General features: G+C 50.7%; 1 protein-coding gene across 4 annotated transcripts in view; it reads right to left on the minus strand.

Annotated features, from left to right (window-relative positions):
- SULF2 (sulfatase 2) overlaps positions 1–22,268 on the minus strand; it is a 109,672-nt gene extending 87,404 nt beyond the window's left edge. For 3 of the 4 annotated variants that reach the window (XM_074347396.1, XM_074347395.1, XM_074347393.1), the window contains exon 1: positions 21,540–21,699. The gene's annotated coding sequence lies outside the window, so the exon portion shown is untranslated. Of the gene's footprint in view, positions 1–21,539; positions 21,700–22,020 lie in introns of those variants that run through there. The other variant, XM_074347394.1, reaches the window with a different exon arrangement.
- Between the last annotated feature and the right edge of the window lie 2,107 nt (positions 22,269–24,375).

The following is a 24,375-nucleotide window of genomic DNA, read 5'->3' on the forward strand; positions in this document are numbered from 1 at the left end:
TATCTGCTGACCTGCAGAGAGGAATGGGCCCCAGGCTGACTGCACACCACAGCTTTGGGGTGACCCCTGGCACGTCAGCCAGGCCTGTCTGGCAAGACCCAGATGGCTGTTTTCCTCTGAGGATCCCCAAATTCAACAAGAGTAGCCAAGAGGAGACTGGCAGTGATCAGGCAGCCGAGGGGGGAGGGGTCAGGAGGGGAAGAAGTGGCCAGAGGCAGAACGAGGTGTTGATCAGACGGGAGAAGTCCCCTGGGAGGTGAGAAGAAAGGAAACTGGGGTGAGGAGATGCCCTGTGCTGAGCCTGGAGCCCCTGCCCCAGGCCCGGGGTCCCGCCTAGGTGGTCTGGAGAGCCCGATCACTTATGTCTTCCTTCATTTACTTTACAGGTATGTATTTAGGGCTGACTACGTGCCAGTCATGGTGGTAGGTGGTAGGGTAATCCTGTCTTATATAACAGCCTCCTCACTGGTTTACCTGCTTCCATCCTCACCTCCTTCTATCAAGCAGGCAGAAGGATTCTGTTACAACAAAAGCCTGTCTTCCTCCACTGAAAGCCCTCAGGGGCTTCCATCTCATGCTGAATAAAACCCCCAAACCCTCCAAAGGGCCTACAGGACCCTATGCAGCCTGCCCATCTCCTCTCTGATGCTGTCACCTTCCCCTCTCCCCCTTGCCCACTTGGCTTCGGCCACACAGACTCTGTGCTGTTCCTTGCATAGGCCAGGCATGTCCCCACCCCAGGACCTTTGCACCTGCCATTCCCTCTGCCCGGAGCCTTCATCCAGATCTCTTCATGGCCCTTTCCTCACCTCCTTCAGGGTCTTTGCTTAAATTTCACTTTTGCAGGTTAAAACAGAAATCTCTTCCCTCCCCAGGAGCAGCTACCACCTCTGACAGCTAGATATTTTACTGATTTCTCTGTGGGTCTCCCCTACTAGAATGTCAGCTCCCTGAGGGCATGAGATTTTGTCAGCTTTGTTCACATCTGTATCCCAACACCTAAAACAGTGCTTGGGATGTAGCCACACTGAAGATATTTACTGCCCTGGCAAAGAACGTTCTCCCTCCAGTTAACAGTACTCCAGCTGCAGCTGGTGCACTGTCACTCCCTCAGTCTGCTTAAATGCAGGTGGAATGCAGGGTGGAACACGTGACCCAAGAGGAGCCAATTGGCACATTCCATCTCTCTAGCTCTAGTGATTGGGCCACAGAGAGACATGTGACCCAGGCCCGGCCAGTGAGAGAGGAGAAAGCAACAGGAGGTACCGGTGCTGGGAAGGGGTGAGCCCAGCCCAGCTACCAGGTGGACTGCAAGAGAGGATGCTGGTGGCCCGGGCTGAACCAAGGTCACCTTGTCGCCAGTTACAGGCTCAAAAAACTGCTGCCCTTAGTTGCTTGAGCTCACCTGAGTTGGGGCTGTCATCCGCAGCAGGGAACACCCAGACCAACACAGTAAACACTCTAGAAGAACAATGATGAAGAATGACAAAGATGTATGTGGCGTGTTCATCACGGACCCTGTCCAGTTCTAAGCACTCTCCCTGTGTTGACCTGGGGCACCCCCACAATAACATTATGAGTTAGGAGGCTCCATTTGAGGGTGAGGAAGCTGACGCACGGAGAGGTTCAAGAACTTCCCCAAGGTCATGCTGCTTGCATGCTGAGTATCATCCCTTGGCTGGCCACTCCCCATTCTCTCTCTCTTCCCCGGGCCCCAGGAGGTTCGCTTGGATGGACCACATCAATGGGCTCTGTGCTCTCTGGCTCCCGGCTGGGTCTGGCTAAAGGAGACGCTGCCCAGGGAAGGGAGGCTGGGAGGAAAGGCCTGGGTTCCTCCCAGGTGCTTCCCCTTCGCTGCCCGGCTGCTAGGAGCTGACCCCATCCCTCCATCGCTCCAATGAAGGCTACGGCTCCTGTGGGCGGCCCTTGCCAGGTCCCAGCAAATGCTCCCCGCCGTCCCCAGCCTCAGGGATCTGCATTGCTCATTTTCTCACATGCGCCTGGCTCACATCTTTGTTGGAGGGCACCCTCTGTTTCCTGCAGGGCCCCACGCTGATAAAGCAAGCAGCTAGCATGGCTGAGATTTACACCCAGATATTCTGACCCCAGAGTCCTCTCTTGACTCCTCCTCCATGTACTTGGAACCCCCGACAAATGATACAAAAGGCTGACGTTAAGTATGTTGCACAAAGAGGAAGAAAAAGGGGAAACTGCTAGTGTGGGAGTGGCCAGGGAGGGCCGCCTGGAGGAGTCCTTGCAGAGAAAAGCTTGTGAAGCCCAAGAGGAACAAAGTTCCGAAGAATCTACAGGATGTGGGTAGACTGAAGAAGAGGTGGAGTGCAGGGCGCTTCAGGCAGGGGAAATAGCTTGAGCAAGGAGCAGGCGGAGCGGGAGGAGTGGAGATGTGTGGCCCTGAAACTCACTAGCCCAGAAGCTGTCTAGACAGGGGATGACACTTGCACATCTGCTAACCGTTACACTCCCCTGGCATCTCCTCTTCTTCCTGGCCGCGGCTTGCCCCAGCCTTCCTGCCTCCTCTCCAGGGCTGTGGACTCCTACAGTCCACAGGCTCGCTCTGTCTCCCCTACCCAAGTTCACGGTGGCAGGTGGCTCTCTGTGCCTGTTCTTGGAATTTCAGCCAGAGGCAGAGAATCAAGCCAGCGCTCAGGAACAGGACAGAGGACAGGAGAAGGGGCCTTCAGAGGGAGAAGGGAAAGATCAGGTTTCAAGACAAAGGCTCAGGGTCTGGAAAGGAAATTGGGCATAAGGAGAAGAGCTTAAGAACTCAGCTGCCTTCGTGTAACAAGAATTCTCGAAGGCCTGCTACGTGCCAGGCATAGTTCTTGGCGCTGCAGATAAAACAGTGAAAAAACAAAAACAGAAACAAAAACAAAAAAACAGTACCTCCTCCCACAGAGCTGATGTCTTAAGGAGTCAACATGTCAAAAGCTGGAGTTGAAAGAAAGACTCTCACTAAAGGTGAGAAGGGTCAGAAAAGGCGAGAAGTAAACCACAGGTGAACTCTTAGAACGGGGATGTGGAGCATAGATAGAGTCCAGAGAAAGTTTAAAAACCATATATTTGAAGTCTTGGGAAGCTGGGCATCACAATGTTGTGCACGTCAAGTGAGTGGTCGTATAACTCACACACTCACGTATGTGAGCATCTGACACGTGCCAGTACTGTATCACCATCAGTGAAAACGAGCAAAAAAGACACAAATCTCTGTCCTCATGGAGCTGACAAAGGGAGTGGGGAAAGGCTAGCAGATAGGCTGGTAAGTGCTGGGGGGAAATGCAGCAGGAACGGGCTGGAGATGGGACCTGGAGCCACAATGCCTGGGCTCGAGTCTTGGCCCCACTGCTTAACAGCTGGTGAGCAAGTAAGTTAACCTCTTCTGGCCTCAGTGTCTTCATCGGCCAAGTGGGGCCAGTAATGGCACTTACAGGCTTGTGAGGATGAAACGGCTTAATGCCCATGAAGCCTTTAGAACAGAGCTGTACACAGCAAGTGCCCAATAAATGCTGACCCATGTTCTTTGTTGGGTTCGGGCCACCCTCCAAGACCGGGCATTCAGGCCTGAGCCAATCAGAGCCTTCCAATCCCCGTCCCTCAGTGACTGGCCAATCAGAGTAAGCCAGGCGCTTTGTTCCGAGTAGGAAGAAGCGCCTACTCTTTCCAACTGCCTGACTCAGTCCATGCGGTTCCACCACAAGGACAAGGGAAGACTCTGATGCCATCTTGCCGCGTGTGGATTTGGAATAAATCCAACACACTGAAGACAACAGAACTGCGAAATGGCACATACTTAGGTTTTGACAACATTCGAGACCTGGATCCAGCTAAGCCTGAAGGAGGAATATTTACCTCTGGGGCCTTTGTTTCAGGCACCCATGGATTATTCTCTGTCCTTCAGCTACTTTGAGATATTCTCTTTCTTTCTGGGTCCACTTTCTTACACTTTGACTCTCTAAGGATATGAATCAAATTCTCTTTTCTTCTTAGGTCACTCTGTCACGTGCAAACCACTGAGCCTACCTGGCAGAGCACGGCGCGGACAGAATGTTGACTCAGGTGGCTTCCCAGATAGCATCTGCCTCCGTGCACAGAGAGCCCTGCCAGCAGGGCCAGCTAGCCCTCAGCCTGGGCCCAGCGCTGCCTTATCACAGGCAAAACTTCCTCATCCTTATTTGCTAACCGATAAGAGAAAGGCGGGCGCAGAAACAGGGAAGAAATGTGGGCGTGGGAGTCCTGAATTCTGGTCCTGAATTGGCCTCAGTTTCCTCCCCTGCCAAGAAAAACAGACTGTTCCCTGGGCACAACCTGGAACTTTGGGGCGGGTGGAGGCCCTCCCCGAAGCACGCCTCCCTCTCTCACTCCTGGCCTCTTCTAAGCTGTGTTCCCTTCAGAGCACTCATCGCAGCTTCTGATTCCTCTATTCCCTCTTCTGTTCAGGTTTGTATCTTGCAGGGGCTCCTTTTTCCCAAGGGAAGCTCCGCATGGGTAGGGGCTGTCTCTCTCTCACGCCAGAGTCCCAGCCCCTGGCACAGCCTGGGTGCTAATTCTTCAAGTCAGTCAGCAAATAAGATTTACTGAGCACCTACGATGCAGCAGGCCCTAGTCTACGTGCTGCGGGTCCAGAAACAAATACTTTGGTGTCATGGATCAGACACCAAAATAAATGACAGGCATGTGAGGTGACGAGTCCTAAGGAGACAGAGCAGGGGGTTGGAAGCACGGGTAGGGGGGAGGTGGCAAAGGGCTCTCTGAAAGGTGACACTTGGACAGAGCCCTGAGGGAGGTGAAGGAATGTGCCTTGTAGATATTTAGGGGAACAGTGTTCCAGGCAAGTGCAAATGTCCTGAGGCAGGAATGTGGCTGGGATGTTAGAGGAACATAAAGCGGGCAAGTATGGCTGGTGTGGGCTGAGTGAAACGAAGGCTAATACTTGGAGTGCACGAGGGACCTAGAACATTCTAGCCCAGGAGTGCTGTGATCGGATGTAGATTTTAACAGGACCCTTCTGGCAGTGTGTGGACAACAGATGGTAGGGAGTGAGGGTGGACACACACAGGCCAGGGAGATGACTGCCGTGGACAGCACCTGGACCAGGTTGGGGCAGGGAAGGGGTGAGAAGTGAGATCCTGGGTATGTTGAATGAATAAATGACCGAACAGAGAGAAGACTGGCACGTGCCAAGTGCTCCAGTGACTACTTCTGGGTAACAACTGACCCCCGAATTTAGCATTGGAATAAAGTCTTTTTTTTATGCTCAGGGACATAGGTTCAGGAATTCCAACAGGACACAGGAGGAATGGCTGGTCTTGGCTTTATCATGTCCGAGGTCATGGCTTAAAAGACTTAAGAGCTAGAGGCCTGACTTCTTTGGGGGCAGCTGCGGGCCATCAGCTGGGACTTCGGGGTTGGGGGGACCCCTCCACGTGGCCTGGGCTTTCTCACGGCACGGCAGCCTCAGGGTGGGGGCTGATTTCTTTGGTGGCGGCTCAGGCCTCCAAAAGTGAGCGTCCCAGCAGTCAAGGTGGCACTGCCTCACTTCCCCCCCCTCTGAACCTCATCTTCTCTGCCACCCCCAGCATTACTCCCAGCATTCTGCTGGTTACGAGCGAGCGAGACCCACGCCTGGCTAGATTCACAGAGGGGACTCCAGGGATGGCCCCCTCTAGCCAGAGGAGAGATAAGATCACACTGGAGATTAGCATCTGCGGTGTTATCTTGTGGCCACTGGAAAACGCAGCGGGGCGCCAAGTCACAGAGGCCCGGGCACGGCAGGGGGTGAGAGCCTCGCCCGGCACACGTCACCCCTTCTGGGAAATGAAACCTGACCTGTGTCAGATTCTGTCTGCCTGCATCTGCCAAGCTTTGGAGTTGGTGCCCACGCCCATTGCAAAGATCCCTGAGCCTCAGGAAGCCCTGGAATGACCTGAAGGCTCCGACCCCACTCCTCCTTCCCAAACAACCCAAAGGGGTTAGATCAGCGGGGCCGTGTGCAGCCGGTTCTGGGGGGAGCAGAAGAGGCAAAAAGCAGGCTTGCACAGCCACCACCTCTCCTCCTCGCTCCAGAGCTGTCCCAGGTATAGCTGCATTACGCACATTTATTTATTTCCACTTTTTCAAAACTTCCCTCCTCTTTAAGTGGAAAGGAAGCCACTGAGTCAACGCAGAAACCCAAACAGAAGTGGGAGATCTGACTCTGGGGAACTGGCTCTCACTTCCCTCAGTCCTTTCCTCCTGCTGATGTGAGCAGTGACGCTGGGGCCACCAGGAGCTCAGGGCCACCGTCCACATGGAACCGTCCAAGCTGGGAGGCCGCCGTCCCCAGGCTCACGGCACGGCCCGCCAGCTTGTCATGGTGGGCGACGTAGGCTGGGGGGTGCCGGGCCCCGGTCCAGGGTTGGGTTTGGGAGGGACATGAACAATGCCTGGCCGGGCAGGAGAGCTGCAAACAGCTCCCAACCTTCCAGAACTTGGCCCTAGACAACACAGCTTCTCCGTCTGGCCCGGAATCAAGCACTGTAGTTGCCAGGTGGCTCCCAGGAATTTTCTGGCGAGAAGGCAGCGGCTTCTGGTGGGAACCAAAAGGTCCGCTCTGCTCCGAAAAGGGCGACATGACCGACCTTGACCAGAGCATCCCGTAAGTCAGGGTCCTGGAAGCTCTGCTTCTCGCCTGCACTCTTGTTCTCGCCAGTTCACGCCCTTCTTTTCAGTACCTTTATTTACAGAGGCAGTTTCCTCTCTCCACGGGGAACCGGCACCACTTGCCCTAAACCAGGGTCTTTCAACTTGGGCATGAGTGACATTTGGGGCTATGTCGCTCTCTGTATGGGGACTGGCCTAACCACTGGAGGATGTTTAACAGCGTCCCTGGCCTTTACCGGTCAGGTGCAGAAGCACCCACCCCTAATGGTGATGATAAAAATGTCTCCAGACTTTGCCTAATGTCCCCAAGGGGCAAAATCGCTCCCGGGTGAGAACCCCTGCCAGAGCAGCACAAAGAAACAAATACAGTGACACTGAGGCTAAATTCCTTCTTGCCAAGGGCACTGAACATTTTCTTGCAAGGGAAGCAGGCCTCTTCACAGACAGAAGCCTCAAAAGAGAGCACAGTGAGGTTCAATGTTATTTATGGCCTGTTTGTGGACCCTGAAGACGAGGACCACAGGGTGCTGCCCCCCCAGGAACCATGCCTCAACCCAGGGAACAGGGCTGGGCGGGCCAGAGGGCTGGGCGGGCCAGAGGCCTGGCCCACGGCCTGGGCTCACAGGAAGTCTGGATGTTGTCTGGTCACCTGCAGAGAGACACCTGTGTGCAGGTGTCTAAAGCAGGGACACAAACTCAAATGCCTGCAGGGCCCAGGCTAAAGGAGTGAGTGAGTGAGTGATGCGGCCTGGATTCAGGGTCACAGGGAGGGGTGGGGTCTGAACCACACCAGAGATGCCATTTTCAAAACGAAAACATTCAATACACTTGAAACACTGAGCAGGCCAAACAAATCCCCGCTGGAGCTTGGCTGGGGAACTATTTGCCACCCTTCAAAGCTGCTTGATCTTTTCTGAGCGCCTACTATGTGCCAAGTGCTGTGTGGGCCAGGACTCTGTCCTCAAAGATTCTGTAGGGGAGACAGACAATTAACAAATGAAGATGAATTTCAGATGATCTTAAGTTCTTTGAAGGGAGTGGTCAGGGTGACAGGATAGAGAGTGAATCAGGGGAGGCCTCTAGGAGGCAACGTCTGGGCTAAGACCAGAAGGTGGGTGAGAAGCCAGCTGTGGGCGTAACACTTCCTAAGCAAAGGAAAAGGGAAGTGCAAAGGCCCTGTGGTGGGAATGAGCTGGGTGTTCTGAAGACCAGAATAAAGACCAGAATGGCAGGAGCAGGAGCGGCAGCCTGGCACAGATGGGGTGTGACGTCACCTGCCCCCAGCCCACACCTTCCAGGCAGGCCACACCCGCTGCCCTTCCTGGGTGTTTAGGGGAAACAGGAATCAGATAAAGATCTTCCCACCTCTGCTCTTTGTTCTTTTGTCTTGGCTGTGGACAAAAGCTTCCCTGGCAGCAAGTTACAAAGTTATTTCTGCAAAAGGCCTTTGGCCAAAAGCAATAAAGTAGGACCTCAAAAGAGTCATTATTCACGCCTAATTGCAGGCTAGTTCTTGGTGTAGACAGCCTCTGCGGGGCTGACAATTCCACTCACACCCCCTCCCATTTTTTAAGCTCACACTTTCTCAGCACTGTTTACCCCCACAGAACCCTATTTAGGTTTCCAGAGATGGTAGTTTCCTTCGAGAAGAACATGAAAGGGATAAAAGGCTATTTTGACTGCCCGGTATTAATAATCCAATTATTTCTTCCCTCTCACCCCATCCACAGCGGTGCCCACCGTCCTCGCCCATCAGGCCCCTGCTATTAGCGCACGAGCTTCTCATTAACTCACCGTGGAAACGGCCGACGCGGACAACGATTTGAGAAGCCTGCATTCATGGGAGGGGGAGGGAGGCTGAAGCAACTTTTACTAAATAACCCGCTAAATTTAGAGACGTGAGTGGAGAGAATTGCGAATGACAGGTCCGCTTCCAACCCTGGTGTGCTGTGCTATCTAATTAGCAGCTGGAAATAGACTGTCACATGGGAGGAAAGCCAGGGTCAGAGGTGTTCTTTGAGCTGGCATCAGTTTCTGATGGGTGGTCTCCCCAGCGCTGGGGGACTCACTGGGTGTCACCAGGTGTGCTTTGTGTCCAGGTGTACGGTGGCTGGAAGAAAGGGAGAGAGGGCTGGGCCGCCCGTGCCCAGGGTGGGGCGGGGTCTGGGGAGGCAGGGGCACACCCACTGGGCCAGTGGTTCCCTCCTTACCCAGCATGCTCGCCCTTCCAGTGGGGTGACTGCTCCTGTGAGAAGGACGTTAGCACAAAGCCCAGCTCCTCCGCTGGGCTGGGTGCTGGGAAGGGACAGGGACTGGTGATGGGGCAAAAGCAACCCTCTCTACTCCCACCTTTGATTTCGGCAAATGACAAACACATTTTGACCCCCTTGCCTTGACCTCTGAGCAAGCATCCCCAAACACCAGATTCAGATCCATAAAGCTGATGTCTGAGCCTCCTTTCTTGATCCTTTCATCCAAAAAGTATTTCCTGAGCCCTCAGGGAGTGCCAGGCCTTGTTCCAGACGCTGGGGATACAAACAAGGTCCCCACAACCATGGGGCTTACTTTTTAGCAAGAGGACAAAGGACAAACAAGTAAATTGAGGTAATTCCAGAGAGGCCATAAGTGCTATAAACTTAAACCAGAATGGTATTCTTGGCATTCTGAGGAGGTGACATCTGAGCTGAGACCTGACCGATAAGAAGGAGCCAGATTTATGATGCTACCAGGGTGGAGAGGTCCAGGTAGATGGAACAGGAAGTGCAAAGGTCCTGAGGTTGGAATAGGCTTTGAAGCAGCCAAGGAACAGAGAGGAGGCCAGTGTGACTGGGTGTAATGCCCTTCGAGGAGCAAGGAGGGAGACAGAAGTGCAGTCCAGGTGGTGACAAGGAATCTGGACTTTATAATAGGTGCCATGGGCCTCTGGAGGGAGGGTAAAGGAGCTACCAGCCCTGACAAGCCCTTTTGGGACTTTGCAGAAATCCCAGCAGAAGGCACCCCATCTAGCACCTATTCTCCCTGCTTCAGCAGTCGTCAACTTCAGCTGTGCAGTGGAATCATCTGGAAGCTGTTAGGAAGCCCTGCTCTACTCATCAGCATCTCCCCGTGCACATGGTGACAGGGCCCATCCTGGGCTCCTAGGACTGGCTCAGGCCCCTGTCCTCTAGGTCAGTTCCCTACAGGAAAGCGCCTTTCCTGAGGTGGCTGCACTAAGGCTTAAAAGAGGAGGTGGGCGGGGCAGGGTGGGGAGTAGACATGATGTAATCCATCAGCTCAGGAAGCCACGGAACCATACTATACTATATATAGGAAACCCTCAACGCTCCACACAAGAACTACTAGAGCTGATAAAAGAATTCGGCAAGGTAGCAGGATACAAGATTAACATACAGAAATCAGTGGCATTTCTTTACACTGACAATGAAATATCAGAAAAGGACAGTAAAGAAACAATCCCTTTTAAAATTGCATCCCCCCCAAAAATACTTAGGAATAAATCTGACCAAGGAAATGAAAGACTTATCCGTGGAGAACCACAAAACATTGACTAAGGAAATTAAAGATGACTTAAAGAAATGGAAAGATATCCCATGTTCTTGGACTGGAAGAATTAATATTGTTAAAATGGCCATATCACCCAAAGCCATCTACAGGTTTAATGCTATCTCTATCAAATTACCCAGGATATTTTTTTCACAGAACTAGAACAAGTAATCCTAAAATTTATATGGAATCACAAAAGACCCAGAATTGCCAAAGCAATACTGAAGAAAAAGAATGAAGCTGGAGGAAGATCCCTCCTCCCAGACTTCAGACAATACTACAGAGCTACAGTAATCAAAACAGCATGGTATTGGTACAAAAACAGACATCTGGATCAATGGAACAGAATAGAGAGCCCAGAAATAAACCCAATGACTTACAGCCAATTAATCTTTGACAAAGGAGGCAAGAACATACAATGGAGTAAAGACAGTCTCTTCAGCAAATGGTGTTGGGAAAACTGGACAGCAGCATGTAAATCAATGAAGTTAGAACATTCCTTCACACCACACACAAAAATAAACTCAAAATGGCTTAAAGACTAAAACATAAGACAAGACACTATAAACCTCTTAGAAGAAAACATAGGCAAAACATTATGACATAAATCTTAACAATGTTCTCCTAGGGAAGTCTACCCAGGCAATAGAAATAAAAACAAAATTAAACAAATGGAACCTAATTAAACTTACAAGCTTTTGCACAGAAAAGGAAACCATAAGCAAAACAAAAAGACAACTTACAGAATGGGAGAAAATAATTGCAAAAGATGAGACTGATATGGGCTTAATTTCCAGAATATATAAACAGCTCATACAATTTAATAAGAAAAAAAAACCCAATCAAAAAAATGGGCAGAAGACCTAAACAAGCAATTCTCTAATTAAGACATCCAAAGGCCAACAGGCACATGAAAAAATGCTCAATATTGCTAATTATCAGAGAAATGCGAATCAAAACTACAATGAGGTACCATCTCACACCAGTCAGAATAGCCGCCATTCAGAAGTTCACAAACAATAAATGCTGGAGAGGCTGTGGAGAAAAGGGAAGCCTCCTACATTGTTGGTGGGAATGTAGTTTGGTACAGCCGTTATGGAAAACAGTATGGAGATTCCTCAAAAGACTGAAAACAGACTTAACATATGATCCAGCAATCCCACTCCTGGGCATAAATCCAGACGAAGTCTTAATTCAAAAAGATACATGCAGCCCAATGTTCATAGCAGCACTATTTACAGTAGCCAAAACATGGACACAACTTAAATGTCCATTGACAGATGACTAGATAAAGAAGCTGTGGTATATTTATACAATGGAATACTACTCAGCCATAAAAAATAATAAAATAATGCTATTTGCAGCAACATGGATGGACCTGGAGATTGTTATTCCAAGTGAAGTAAGCCAGAAAGAGAAAGAAAAATACATATGATATCACTTATATGTGAAATCTAAAAAAGACATATGAACTTATTTACAAAACAGAAACATAGTCTCAGACATAGAGAACTAACTTGTGATTACCTGGGGGGGGGAGGGGATAAATTGGGAGTTAGAGATTTGCAGATACTGATATATATAGAATAAACAAGTTCATGCTGTATATCGCAGGAAGCTATATTCAATATCTTGTAGTAACTTATGGTGAAAAAGACTATGAAACGAATACATGTATGTTCGTGTATGACTGAAGCACTGTGCTGTACACCAGAAACTGACACAACATTGTAAACTGACTATACTTCAATAAAATATATATACAAAAAACCCAATACTGTATTGTGTATTTGAAAGATGCTAAGAGAGTAGATCTTAAAAGTTCTCATTACAAGAAAAAAAATTGTCACTATGTGTGGTGATGGCTATGTAACTAAATTTACCGGGGTAATCTTTTACAATGTGTACATCTATCAAATCACTATGTTGTACATCTAAAATAAATACGAGGAGGGTATGACTCGGTGGTGGAGTGCATGCTTAGCATGCATGACGTCCTAGGTTCAAGCTCCACTACTTCCATTTAAATAAATAAACAAAAATAAGTTTTTAAAAAATTAAAAAAATAAAATGAATACAATGTTATATGTCAATTATATCTCAACTTTTAAAAAGCTAAAAAGGACCCACAAAGAGGAGCAATAACACTATCTGCCTTTTGAAGCACTTTCCACATGCCCACGCACTGTTCTAGTGTTTCACGGTAACTCTAGGAGCCTGCTACTGCGATTATCCCCATTTTACAGAAGGTATCTGAGGCTCAGAGAGGTTAAGTGACTTGCCCAGCTCTACCCAGCTACTGAGTGGCCAACTGGGACTGGAACCAGGAATTCTGGTTCTGGAGTCCAGGCCCTTAACTATCATGACACATGGATTCTCAGGGATTTCTTATGTCCAATATTCTATACCGTCTTCATCTCCTGCCCAGGTGGAAGCCACTGATACCCAGATTAACCCAAGAACTCATAACCCCATTCACTGGAGAGGCTGGCCCACACCAACCACATGGGTTTATTTCACTGGCTGGACTGGGATGTTTTAGGAACATGTCAACAGGAGGGTGAGGAGCAGAAAGAAGAGCTGGGGGACAACTCTTGGGGCAGACACTGTGGGTGCCTCACTTTCTGGTCATTCCTTGGTCTATAGGACCCCAATTTTTTCAAGGGTGGGTCCTCCCCCACCTTGGCAACATGCCAGCATTAGTCTAAGCCAGTGGTTCTCAGAGGGGTCAAATTACCCCTCCAAGGGGGTACTCTCAAGAACCTGTGAGGTTTTGATTGTCACATGACTCGGGGGTGCTTCTGGCATCCAGTGGGGGTGCAGGGCTACTGGATAACTTGCAACACTCCACGTGGTGAGGAACTGCCCAATTTCAGTACAACTTTTTAATGTTGCACCAGACATTCACGTAGGTGAAGAAGCTTTCACAGTTGCCTGACCCCAGACATGAACTCCATTTCACACATCAATACAAAAGATGCTTTTGCAAGGTTCTATCCTATGCTGAATTTTCCGGGAATGCGACCACTAAGTAAACTGAGGGAAGACTGTAGTTTATTTCATTTGGAAATTTTGGTAAATTGTTCACTATTTTGGAAAATCACATTGCTTATGGCCACAGCACATGTGGTATCTGAGCTGCAAAACCAAACATTTGTATTCCACTGCAATTGTAGCTGTCAGATTTATGTCATCCTGAACTAGTGTAAGTATCTGACTGCTACGTTGCATCTTCTAATGCAGTTGTTCCTAAGCGTTCACAGGCTGTAACGCATATGTTTAATTATAAATCACTCTCCTTTTTAATTTTCCTTTAAATTACAGTCAGGGTACTTTACTGATTAAAATATATGTATAGATAGGTTGTATTATCTATGAATTTATTTCAGGAAAACCTGGCAAAATATATTTGCTATAAGAGAGTGATCTGTTAATTTGGAGAACCACTGAGCTAAGTCAAATGTGAAAAGCCCTTTGCCAGTGTTTAGCTTAGAGGTGAATACAAAACCCAACCTTATGCCAATGAGGCACAAAGCAAAGTCTGCAGGCGTTGGGGTGTTCTTAGAAAGATTTTGCTCTCTGATTAAAAGAGAGACATCAAAGAGTCCTGCTCTTTAATCCCATTTGTATGGGGATATGATGTCTGGAGCTGTGGCAGTCATCTTGAGATCATGAAGCAACAAAGATCAAAGACATGCTGAAGACAGAGGAATGGGCTAGGAAGATCCTGGGTCTTTGATGACATTACTGTACCAACAAATTGGCCCCTGGACCACCCTGCTTTGGACTTTTGTTATGTAAGAATTAAATGTTTCTACTGCATAAGCCACTCTCAGCCAGGAATTCTATCACTGCAGTGACTACATTTTCATCCACACTCAAATGATGAGGACTCCATGCCACTAAGCCTCTAGTAGGCTTTCCTGTTCTCTGAAATATCCAGGTAAATGGTCTGCTTTCAGAAGTCTGTGGACAGTGTCTGTCTGGAGAACAGGCCAGAAAAGCTGCTTTTGGATGACCTGATTTTCACCAGAGCATGAACATCTCCCTGAACTTCTGCGGCTCAAAACGATTGCCTTTTCTGGCTGCTGAGTTGGGTCCAGTCACCCGCTGGGGCCCTGATCTTGAGCTAATAAGAAAGGCTGCTGGCAACATTCCTCCCCGAACACATCTGGCTTCCACCTGGCCAAACACATCTTGGGCACTGCTCATGGTCCCCTGGGATGGCCCTGCCTGTCAACTCACACACACAAGACTCGCTCATAACAACTCTGAGTTTGGGATAGAACTTATCTAACCTTCAAGCAAGGCCCAGGTGTGCAAAGTAGTGGGTCCAGACCTTTTTTAAGATGCAGCTACATGTCAGATGTCAGGGCCACTGGGCCACGTGTGTTTTGGAATCATTAAGAGACTGTGGAGTCGGGGAGGGTATAGCTTAAGCATTAGAGCACATGCTTAGCAAGCATGAGGTCCTGGGTTCAATCCCCAATATCTCCATTAAAAAAAAACAAACCTAATAATAAATATACCTAACGAACTGTCCCCTTCCCCCCAAAAAAAGGAAAAAAAAAGAAAGAAAGAAAGAAAGAAGAGACTGTGGAAAATTCAAACAGTGGCGGTTGCTGGTTAGAGAGAATTCCATGAAGCGTGGGTCTGGGCTGGAGGAGAAGCTCTGAAGACCACGCCAACAGCTGCTCTACCAGGGAGGCGTCGCGCTGCCTGCGAGACCCAGGATCCCATATGAACTTCAGCAACTTCCCAAGGGCATCTGTTGCAGTGATGACTACTCAGCTCTGTCTGCTAACCACTGAGCGATGAGAAGATGGACAGGGGGGAGGGGTGGCACTCAGCCTGAGCCTCTGGGAATTTCTCAGGAGCGTCATCAAGAGGTGAGTGTGTGGGATGTGCTAAAAATATTCATCAAATAGATGCACGACAGGCATTTGGGCAGGGGAGGAGGGAGGAAACCACACCAGAGAACAAAATGCATTCTCCCCAGATGATTGTGTCCAGTCCCCTAGCTTAAAATAACATGGATGCACTGAACACTCCCAAATTTCAGTTGCCAGCCCCAACCAGCTCCAGACTTGTGTATCCAGCACCCAGTAAGCTTTCCACCACCCAGGGCGAGAGTCATCTCAAACCCAACATTTCCACAGCTAAATTCTGGCTCATCCTCCCCGCTCCAAACCATCTCTCCTAGACTTCCCTATTTAGGAATCACTATACACAAAACTGTCCAGGCGTCTTTGACTCCATGGTCCTACAGATTTTGGGGGCTGGATCACTCTTTGTTGTGGGGGGTGTTCTCACATTGGAGGATGTTTAACAGCATCCCTGGCTTCCACCCACTAGACAGCAGTAGCATCTCTCTCTAGCTGTGACGACCAAAAAATCTCCAGACATTGCTAAAGGCACCCCCTGGGTGGGAGGAAGCAGTTTTCCTTGGTCGAAAATGACAGCTCGTCCCTCATCCAGAGCATTGGCTCCGCTTCCAAAATATGTCTCCAATCCACCCATTTCACTCCACCTCCATTGCTACCACCACCACCATCCTGGCCACTATCAGCTCCCCATCCTCAGGTCCCAGCTTCCACTTGCAAAGCAGCCCTCTCATGGTAGCTGCTGAGGAGTTTTTAAAAACACATCATGTCATTTCCTGACTTAAAACTCCCCAACGATTTTCCATTTCATTGGAAACAAAATCTAGATTTCTCACCATGGCCCACATGTCTCACCACTGACCCCATCTCTCTCCTTCCCCTGCCTACTCATTACCCTCCACCCCACCGGACTTCTGTCTGTGTTTTAAACAGGGGACTTGGACAAGCCATTCCTCTCCATCTCCAGGCCTTTGCACTGGCTGCTCCCTCTACCTGGAATGCTCCTTCCCCAGATCTTCCCAAGGCCAGCTCACTCTCAAAATTTAGGTCACAGCACAAATGTCACATCCTCAGAGAGGCCGCCCCTGACCACCTGCCAAAAGCTGTCCGCCCCGCCCATCGTCTTCCATCCTATCACTATCTTGTTCCCACCGCAGAGCTGGCCGCTTTCGGAAAGAGCCTCGGACTTGTTTGCTTGAGGATTATCTGCTTTTCACCCTCTGGGGTATAAATTCCATGAGAGCAGGGGTCTCTTTTGTTCATCCTAATGTCCAACAGAGTGCCTGGCCCACAGTAGCTACTCAGTAGACACATGTGCACTGACAAGTAAAAGGAATGCCCTCTTAACCTGTATAGCAGTTTCCAGAACCCCTTTACATGTCTGATCTCCCTTAGACCATTTCCTCTGCCTTTCTGCAGCCCCTGCATCAGATTAGAGGGTCCTCTTTCCACCTCTCTGCTGATGTGGAACATACACACACACACACACACACACACGGAACTCTGGTCCCCTTCCAGCAGCCAGGGCCCCCCTTGGGAGTTTGATTCAGCAGGGCCTGGAATTTGAGCTTTTTAATAGATACCTCCAGATGATGCACACGGTGGAAGGCTGGGCAAACACTGCTCCTGGCCACCAGAAAATGCAGAATCAAGGCCAGGTAGCACACGGTGGACACTCAGGTAGAAAAGTCCGGCCTCCAGTGCCTGCTGACCTCAGTGGAGGGGGCAGTGGGGGAGGCTGCCCACCCAGTAGCTAGCTGTTTCCATGGTCCCCACCTTGACCAAAATGGAAGCAGGTCCATCTGGCCATCATCTCTTACACTTGTGTCCCCCTTATCATAGACATTGGCCGTCTGCCTCCCCAGAAACCAGGTTTCCTTTCACTGGTGTCCTTGGGGCTAAGCCCCTCTGCCCCCAGCTCCAGGGTGGGCCCTGGGAGCCTGGCCTAAGCCCATTATCAGCAACTCATTTCCATGGCCAGTCACTGCCTTGGAGTGAGCATGACACAAAATGGTCTAATCAGGACAAAGAAGTTGTGTGTGTGTGTGTGTGTGTGTGTGTGTGTGTGTGTGTCTGTATACACACACAATGGAATACTACTCAGCCATAAAAAATAATAAAATAATGCCATTTGCAGTAACATGGATGCACCAGGAGACTGTCATACTCAGGTGAAGCAAGCCAAAAGAAAGAAAAATACCATATGGTATCACTTATATGTGGAATCTAAAAAAATGAGACAAATGAACTTATTTACAAACAGAAAGAGACTCAGAGACATAGAAAACAAACTCAGGGTTACAAGAGGGAAAACATGGGGTAGAGGGATAAATTGGGAGTTTGGGATTTGTAGAAATGAGCTACTATATATGGAATAGATCCTACTGTATAGCACAGGGAACTATATTCAATAACTTATAATAGCCTATAAGGAAAAAGAATATGAAAAGGAATATATATAAACATGTACAACTGAATCACTGTGCTGTACACCAGCAATGAACATGTTGTAATCAACTATACTTCAATAAAAAACAAAACAAAACAAACAGTCCCATCAGAGGGAGGCTTGGGGCTTGGGAGGGCATTACCGGAAAAGAAGCTTGTTCTTCTTGGGTGGGCTTGAACCAGAGAGGATGAGGGGACAGCTCTTGAGCTCAGCACCTTAACCATGAGAACAGCCAATGTTTACCGAGGGTCTGCCTGGGTCAGACACGGTGCCAAGCACTTGATGTGGACGATCTCATTTTATCCTTTCCTACTAGCCAGGAGATAGGAGCTGTGACCGTCATCATCTGCCAGACTACAATACTGAGGAATAGAGAGGTTAAGTAATGGGCCATGGATCTCACAGCCGGGCAGGTAGCCAGGCAGCCCAGCTCTCCTGGCCTCAGTGCCCGAGCCCGCCCACCTGGCTCTTGGAGCTGGAGAAAGAAACCAGCCCTGTGGAAGGAAGAACAGAGATGGAGAGGGACGGATTCTAAGGTCAAAATCTGAGCCCTGACTCCAGCTGTGCCTGAAGCTGTTGCCTTAGCGTTTTCTGGTCATAAAAGCCAGTAAGTCCCCACCTCTTCTCCTTAGATTGGTCTGAAGTTTTTTTCTCCCTCTCTGTTGCTTACAAGAGAAAAGGTCTTGATTCCTTCACAGTCTTTCTAGGAAAATATCCCTAACCGATAATCCACTTGCAACTTGCCCACAGCAGCTGCCCAGTAAATACGGGCAGATGTGGGTGAAGATGGCTCCGGCTTCCCACCCATTAACCCGCTGGGTCTGTAACCCTGACACCCACCTGCGGCCAGCCCAACGCCACCTCCCCTCTCTGCTCCGAGTGAGGCCTGGTTCCCTAGCAACCACCCCAATTAGGCAATCACGCCATTTATCAGGATGCCAATTAATTATAATGATCTTAATGATCTTCCAATTAGGTAGCGTCTTGAATCCGAATCAGGGGCACTGCAGATTCCCCACCCAAAGCCCATCACAAGAAGGCTCATGGAAGGCAGGCCTGGGTAAGGCCTCCCTCGCCTGCAGGCTGGCCTTCAGAGGAGGTCCCACCTTCCACTTCCACTGGCCACACAGGGCCCAGGCCAGAAACAAAGGGCCCTGGCCTGGGCCACCCTTCCCGGGACAGGATGATGCGACTCCATTACCAACCACAAGAGGGCCGCACCTCTAGGAGAATTTTAACCCTCTCTCCACTGTGTGCTCAGGGGGGCACAAACCCGCACCTCAGATCTCATGGCTGTTTCCCCTCAGCCCCACCTAACAGTTCCCTTTGCATCCTGACTAGGGGAGTGTGTACTTGCAGGGAGAAAGAGACCTTGCCAGGCAATCACGTATTTTCCTCAGGGCAACTCCCACCCCCCCAAACCAAAATACAAACCCCAGACTCCCCTCAAACGGTGGAGGTTTTTGGAAAGAAGAGGGATTACTGAGGGGCTTCTGCCTTTCAAAGCTGGATTGCCTAACTGCATTTTCTGCTGCTGTGCATGTTTCTTCTACACATGGAAAAAAAGGCCAAGGTCAAGAAGGGAGGAGAGGACAGAGGGTCAGAGTGGACCCCAGAGCCTTAGGGCCCTTCCAGTCCTGGCTCTACCACTGACCAACTGTCGGAAGGTCACGATTCTCTTAGTGCCTTAGTTTCCTCGTCTTTAACATGATGACAATCACAGGACCTACTTCAGAGGTTTCGTGTGGATTAAATGAGTTATTATGCATAAGGATTTGTAACAGTGTGTGGCCCGTCAAACACTACATAAGTGTTATCTGTCATCTACAGTCTAGACAAAGTTCTTTCTTTCAACTACAAGCTGGTCATGCTGATATTCTTCAGGGCAAGGCTTCTGGTCTCTTTGTGGTGGGAGGAAGTCAAAGAACAAATTAGATGGAGTTGGGTGACATTCCAGGTCTGGCTAACTCAGGAGACCAGAAGCTGCCTTCTTGAGGCAGGTGCAAACAGATAAATGGAACACATCCAGGGAAAGGAAGAGGGACAAGTGATTCCCAAATCCAAAGGATGGACTTCAAGCATCAGGATGTGCAACCAGACACCAACTAAGTCCTCGGGATGGCAACTGAATGGAGTTGTTGGGTGGGGACACACACATGCCTGTTTGTATGTGCACAGCCTCACACACAGCCACACTGTCCTTCCTCACGCCGAAGCTTTTTACAATCAACTCATCAGTCAGCTCTTAAGTCTGAAAACTTAACATGTTATTAAGGTTTCAGAAAAAGCCATAAATTCAAATTTCAAAAACCCAGTAAATATACACAAAGCCCAAAGCCCAAAGCCACAATGACTCTCAGCCACAGCAGCTATGCCAACATCATGCACTTACGTCCATAAACTTGGCCCAAAGAAGACCCTTCACATGAAAATGTCCAACTGCTATCAGCCAAGCTGCCACCATCTCCCCTCGGTTGCTAATTGGAACACTAAGTCACACACCTGGACAGGCTTTTGTGATGAGTTTCCTCTACTCCACGCGTGGGAGGACCTCTCTTACAGGGTGAGGTGTCTTCAGTCTGTCCTCCCCACCCTCTTTCTATATGGGGTGAGTGGATTTAATTTAATTAACCCCCCCTCTGGTGGTTCTGTAATGGGTAGTGGAGGTGTAGTAAGAAATCCCCTTCGCTATTAACTACAAGATGCGGAGTAACTCTTCCTGCTCTGGGGAGAGACACCGGGTGTCCTCTAGGGAAAGTCCGCCCTCCCTGCGTCTCTGTCCCCCAGAGAACCCGCTCATGAGCAGCCTCCCTTCTCTGCCCCAAAGGGAGGGCAGGCGGCACTGTGGGAAAGCGGGCAGGGGACAGATGGAGGGGCGCGCGGGCGGGTGTCCCGACATGCACAGATGTGCAAATACCCAGATTCAGACGTAAGCTGAATGTAATTACTTGGTTAATTAAATATTGACTTTTAACTCAAAAAGTGATTACAACAAGCTGCAGGAAGACTGTCCAGAGAGGAGAGGGGGCAGGGAATGATTTAGAACTTTCAGGAAGGGGAAGAGGAGAAAGGGATGGTCAAAATGAATGTCTGGGCTCGTCCTACTGTGTGCGGGGGGGCCGTGGTCTTCGTCTCTAGACCTGGAATTGCAGACAGAGTTCATTGTGCAAAACTAGGATTTCCAGGTGCCTCCTTACATTTTTCCACCCTTAGACCGCATCTCTTTTCCCAGCTGCCCTCAAAGTGAACTGAGAGCTTCTGGTGCTCAGGAACTCGATACTATTCATTGCCTTTCTCTGGAACGTAACGCGGTGCCGGGCACCAGGAGGTGCTCCATAAATGTTTGTGGAACGAATGAATGAACTACTATAAAGAACACTGGAGAAAAAAGAAAGTGCACTCTTAGAAATCGCTGCAGCTTCACTGTCAGACTTCTGAAATCCTCGGGAGCCCGGGGAGGGGAGCATCTCTCTACAAGTGAATGAGAACTGGTTCTGTCTAACCCGGCCTGGGAGGAAGTTCGTCTTTTTAATCCCATTTGCCCTTTCGGTATCTTTGAGTTCCCACTCTGAAGATTCGGTCCACCGCTTTCCCGTGTTCTGCCTGGACAAACCCCACGTGGTCTGGCTTTCAGCCGGTCCGCTGAGTCTAAACTCAAAGGGGTCAAGGAGGCCATCCCCCTGCGGCCCGGGTCCACGAGCGCTGCCCCCGGGGGCCTCCAGGGCTCCGCGTGGCGCGTCGGCGGGTCAGGGGAGCGGTGGGAAGTCTTCGCCCGCTCGCCCAGCCCGCCAGCGGGGTCAAAAGGGTCATCCTCCCGCGGCCCGCCGGCGCCAGAGCCACCCTGCAGCCCGCCGGGTCCCACCTCCGCGCTCTGCGCTGGGGCCGGAGCCGGGCGGTCGGGACCCGCCCGGGCTCACCTGGGCGGCGCTCGCGGCCGCGCTCACCCGGGCCGGCTCCGGCCGCGGGGAGCCCCCGCCCCGCCCACCTGGCCCCCGCGCCCCACTCACCAGGGCGCACGGCCCGGGCGACCTCACCCGGCGCGGGGCGCTGCCGCCTCTGCCGCAGCCCAGCCGGGCCGCAGGGCGCAGGGGACTCCGCGCCGCTGCTGCTGCCGCCGCCGCCGCCGCCGCTGCTGCATCCCCGGCGAGTGCTGCTGCTGCTCCTCCTTCCCTCCCTCCGCCTCCTCCCGCCTCTCCGCCCTCGGGCTCCGCCGCCGCCGCCGCCCCCGGCCCCCGCCCCGGCGCGCCGCCCTCGCCAAAGTCCGGGTCCGCGCCCCGCCCGAGCCGCTCTCGCATCGCCCCAGCCCCTTGGCACCGCGCGGCCCGGCCGCCCGCCCGCCTGCCTGCCGGCCGCCGGCCTCCGCGCGGGGGAGGCGAGCGCGCGCCGGGGCGGGGAGCGGCGGGAGGGGAGCCGCGGGCGGCGGGGGCCCGGGGGCTCGGCTCCCCGCCGCGGCGCCCTCCCCGCGCCCCCGGCGCGCGAGCACTTTACCTCTGGCTCGAAGGACGGGCGGTCCGGCCGGCCCGGCCCTGCAGCTCCCAGAGCCCGGCCCTGGCTCCGAAGTCCGGCCCCGGACGGGGCAGTGGCGGAGAGCGTGGGTCCGGGCAGCACTCCGCCTCCCGATGCCTCGGGACCCCGCTGGCCGCGCTCCCGGCGCCGAGCGCGCACCCTCTCCGGGACACAGACGCACACACACCCGACACACTCGCTCCCGCTCGCCCTCGGCGGAGAGTTGAAACAGCTGTGGGATTCACCCAGGAGCTAGAAATGAGGGAGGGACGCGGGCCAGAGCTGTGCGTGCGTGCGTGTGTGTGTGTGTGTGTGTAATACACACACACCAGGGGGGCATCTCTAATAAATCAAATATCGCAATAAAGTCAGGAGGGCCATCGATCAGGTCCACTTGGCTGGAAACGGAGAGGAAGAATCCTTGCCTCTTTTCCGCTTTCTTTTCCTTCTCCTCTCGGATGGAAGGAGCCAAGTGTTCCGTGGGGCGTGCAACAGTCCTGGCCGGGCGCTCCCCTCCTAATGAAAGGTTAATAAATATTTTCTTTTATCTGCTTTCACGGGACCTCGACCTGGTTTCCAAACACCCTACCGCCTTCGCTGAATGCCCAGCTCTCTCCTCTAACCATACACATTTCTCTTTGGAGACGCGGGCTGGAGTCGGGACCCGAGGCTAGATCGCAGGGTGAACTGCCCAAGCGCCCGGGAAGCTCCTTGAGACATTAACTTGAGCTCACGTGAAAATAGCTGCCTTGCTCAGAAATGGTCCAGGAATAAGAAAGGAGAAACTGGCTTCCTCTGAAAGGGGAGGAACTCGACTCAAGGTGGTGCTGTCTACCGCGCTTTCCGCTGTCTCCAGCGTCACAGAAGAGGCTGGAGGGGGACAGGGCTGAAGGGTGGGCAATGCGCGGGCAGAGAACCAACTAGTAGCTGCAGAAAACAAAGCTAAATTGCTAAGGGCAAACCGATTCAGCTGTAGCTAAGTGTACTCGCAGGCAACAGCAGCTGATTTAAACCTAGTAACGCTCTTACAAGGTATTATACCTGTAGTACAGATGTGGAGACCAAGTCACAGAGAGGTTAAATAACTGACTCAAGGTCACACAACTGTAAGTGGTGGACCCAGGATTTGAACGCAAGATGCTTGGCTCCAGAGTTGTTTTTAAATCCCAGGCCATCGTCAACTTTGTAATACAGCACCTCCTTTCTCTGCTGTAGTCATCTTTCATGATAGCTGGGGTTGTCATATTTAGCAAATAAAAATACAGAAGGTCCATGAGGATATACTTATACTAAAAAAAATTTCTTCGTTGTTTATCTGAAATTTAAATTGGCTGTCCTGACACAGCTGGGGGCTTTAGGCTCTCTGCGCCATAACCTCTCTTAGCTACCCCAGATCAGCTTACAGTCTAAGTAAATCAGAAAAACCTGGAACGTGTTTTTCCAAATCAGATTCTGCTGCACACCTTTTGGGACCACTGAAGTTGCTGATCTTCTGCCCTCTTTTTGCCTTGGAACAAAATGTGGAGCTTACCTCTTCACCATCACCGACGAAAAATAGCGGGGACCTCCCAACTCCTTCTGTCTCATCTTTGCGGAAGGGACACATTTGTTGCAGAGTCTCTAGTCCCGTGCTGTTTGGGAGGGGTATAAAGCCGGCTATGTGTGTAATTTAAAATTTTCTAGTAGCTGCATTAAAACAATAAAAAGAAACAGGTGAAATTAACTTTAATAATATGGCTTACTTAACCTAGTATATCCAAAATATTATCACGTCAACATGCAATCTATGTACAAATTAGGAATGAGATATCTTACATTCTTTTTTCTTACTAAGTCTTTGGAAACCAGTGTATGTTTTACACTTACAACACCTCTCAGTTCGGACCAGCCACGTGGGGCTAGGGGATCCCCTACTGGACAGTGCAGTTCTAGGAGTTTCTGGGTGTTTCCCCTAGGTGATCTATGTAACCCTCTTATGTTTCAAGAAAACTGATGCTCAAAAAGGTAATGGGTCTTAATCAAGGTCACAAAGGTGACAAATGGGATTTTAACCCACTGGAGGCTGTGCCTAACTTTGGGACATGTTTTCCCTATGGTAGGAATTTTCTAACTGGGGCCTCAGAGCCCCATGGGGGTGGCTCCCAGGGCCTGGGGTGGAGGAGGAAGGTGAAATCTGCCAGGAAGGAGATCTGCCTTTGCTTGCTTTTTCTTTGGGGTTCTGGAGAGTATTTCAGAGGTAGGGGGGACTTCCACAATAAAAATGTTCAAAAACATACTGCTCTTCCTTTAGGCCTCAAGTTCAGGAATATGACTCTCCCTTCCTTAATGAGCCGTGCC

The sequence above is a fragment of the Camelus bactrianus genome, chromosome 19 (genome assembly GCF_048773025.1).
Source record: "Camelus bactrianus isolate YW-2024 breed Bactrian camel chromosome 19, ASM4877302v1, whole genome shotgun sequence".
Classification (NCBI taxonomy): domain Eukaryota; kingdom Metazoa; phylum Chordata; class Mammalia; order Artiodactyla; family Camelidae; genus Camelus; species Camelus bactrianus.